The sequence below is a fragment of the Cyprinodon variegatus genome, unplaced genomic scaffold, assembly GCF_000732505.1.
Source record: "Cyprinodon variegatus isolate N-32 unplaced genomic scaffold, C_variegatus-1.0 Scaffold1813, whole genome shotgun sequence".
Taxonomy (NCBI): Eukaryota; Metazoa; Chordata; class Actinopteri; order Cyprinodontiformes; family Cyprinodontidae; genus Cyprinodon; species Cyprinodon variegatus.
The window spans coordinates 16,984-19,702 of record NW_015152266.1 but is presented as its reverse complement, the minus strand read 5'-3'; positions in this window follow the sequence as shown (position 1 = coordinate 19,702).

Here is a 2,719-nt window from a genome sequence, read left to right as displayed (position 1 = left end):
AAATATGTCATATTTCATGCGAAGCTGCATAACCTTAAAACTATACCAGGGGCCGGATAAAACGGCCTTTAAGAGCCACAAACGGCCCTCGAAACACAGGTTCCCCGCCCCTGACCTGTCACAACATTTGGTTCTTATTCCAGTTTGAAATTTAGAACACGTAATACCATAATGTCAAACAATGGAAACACATCACATTTGCAAAAGAACTTTTATTTCATTTCATTGTTAATTTTATTACATTTTTTTTTCTTTGGTGAATTCATTCATTCATTTGTTGTCTTGTGCATTCATTCAGGCATTCAAACATGAAAAATGTGTGTGTGTGTGTGTGCGCGTGTGTGTGTGTGTGTAACAGAGTTGAGTAAGAGTGGGTACAAGAAACATCTCACTAACATATTATATATAACATACCATGAACTAACATAACTAGCATAGTGAACCTGGCAAAAGTGTGTGTGTGTCAGTCAGAATGTCTATGTGCCACAGCCAGCCGAACTTGAGTAAGTGTGTGCATTGCACGAGTGTGTGAATGTATCAAAAACAATTAAGATGCGTTTTTATGTTTTGCCCAAATGTCAGGCAAGACACAAAAGTGCCGAGCAGAGGAGGTGGCAGGTAGGGGTTCTGGAATTATTTCCCTGATGTCTTGCCGATAGTACCAAACATCTTCTCCAGGGTATCTTTTAGAGGGGTAATAAAAACGGTTCTCCCCAATGCAGCTCATTGTCTCCACCTCATATTGCCCCTCAGCAATCTGTTTTAAGAAGAATTGTATTCAATTTCTATGAGTTTCGTGTGTATATCACTATAATGCACAGTACATGGAGAGAGATATTAACAGAAAATGTGACCATTAATTTACCTGTGTTACTTTCCCTGGGTACAAGTCGCCATCGTACTGGACGAGTACCAACTGCCCAACCTTGATGGTCTCAGTGGCATCAGGTTCCTCTCCGTCATCGGAAATCACGTGAGTTGCTGTTGGGTAGCAACTTTTGTCGCAAAAACAGGATACCTCCCTAGTTGCGATTACTCCTGGTTTTGTCGATGTTAGCTGTTAGGGTGGAATGGAATTAAAGGCATGGTTTGTGTCCTGCTCTCCACATTAATCACTTTATTTACTTCATTACTTAAACTTACTGGTACTTACATACATGCTAAAATACTGTATATTTAGTTTTAGAACTGTTAACTCACTTGGTGTATTTTCAGTGTTCCAGGGACCACTTTCTGATTTGGAGGCGTCAACTCGCTGCTGGCCTTTATCTTCTCTTCAGACACTTTGAAGAGAGTCACTGAGGAGTTGACCTTCAATTGATCATACAGAGAATCTGCATTTGGAATGCTGGTCCCATAAGACACTATTCTATCTGCAAGATTTTTCAAAGCCCCACCCACTCCANTCTCTTCCAAGGGAAACATTTCAGCTTATCCTGGGAATTATTAAAGTACATTCCAGTCAAAAGGGATGTATTTTCTTTATTACAGTGCTATCTAAATTGGTCAGTACCTTTTTGGTATATTTATAACAACTGTTGTCATATGCAATCAAATCCAGACCCAGAGAGTCCAGGGAGTTAGAATCACTTATACATTGGCAGCAGGACTGACACAGAGAACATAACGTTATCTCTAGTTCTGCCTTGTTGCTAAAATACAACTGAATGCTTCACACAGGGACAACAAATTGCCTTTGATATCAGCATGTCATTTAAATGAAAACCATTTTATTATTTTCTCTTGAGTGTGGTTAGTTATGTTGAATCTGGAGGAGTCAAACATACATGGGAGGCAATTACTTTAGGTCCTTGTGTCCTCTTGAATCTAGAGTTTTTGCCAACATATGCCGAATACTGTGCCACCACATTTATGAACCATATTTTTCAGTCATTCACATCTTGCTCTCTCTTTTTTTTTGTTTCAGCTGACCCAGTCTTTAGGTCAAAGGCTGACCCGTTATTTCAGTACTGGTGGTATCAGCATCTGTTTCTGTTGTATTATGCGATATTCTTGTCCTTCTCATTTTGATTCCTTCAGGTTGTCTTCCTTTTCTTAAGTATACACACAGATTACCTCTGTGCCAACATGTGTGAGAAGGACAGATAGCAAAGGGGTGACCAGCTGTCAGATGCTGTGCTTTGAATTTAACACAGTGAGCTCCTTCCAGCTGTCCTACCTACCCGGGCTTTATCCGACACACACTCTGCTGGCCGGTGTTTTTGCACATGCATACAAAGTAGAATTTACCTTATACTTGATGATTTGATGATTTTTTTCCATCTTATTTCATCAGGGTCGCTGTGGGGTCGGTGTCTATCTCCAGCAGTCTATGGGTGAGAGAGGGAGTACACCCTAGACAGGCCTCCAGTACGTCAGTATATTGAATACTTGTATATTTGTTTTGGCTCTCATCATGTATCCCTCTTCCATACCTTATTTTTTTTCCATTTCTGGAAAGCATTTATTTCCATTTGCAAGGTAATATAGGATTTTTATATAAAGATGCAAGTGATGGCCCTAAGACAGCATATAAAACTGACTCTAATAGAAAGGTTTTGTCTGGAGAAATGGGGAAAGCCTAAACTCTGTCAGAATGCTTCTAGCAAATAAAAATCTCCCTGATGACCTTAAAGGAATAGTACACCCAAAACATGATTAGCCTTCATTTTCTACTCACCCCCATGCTGAACAACACTCTGGAGTACTTTTTTGATAT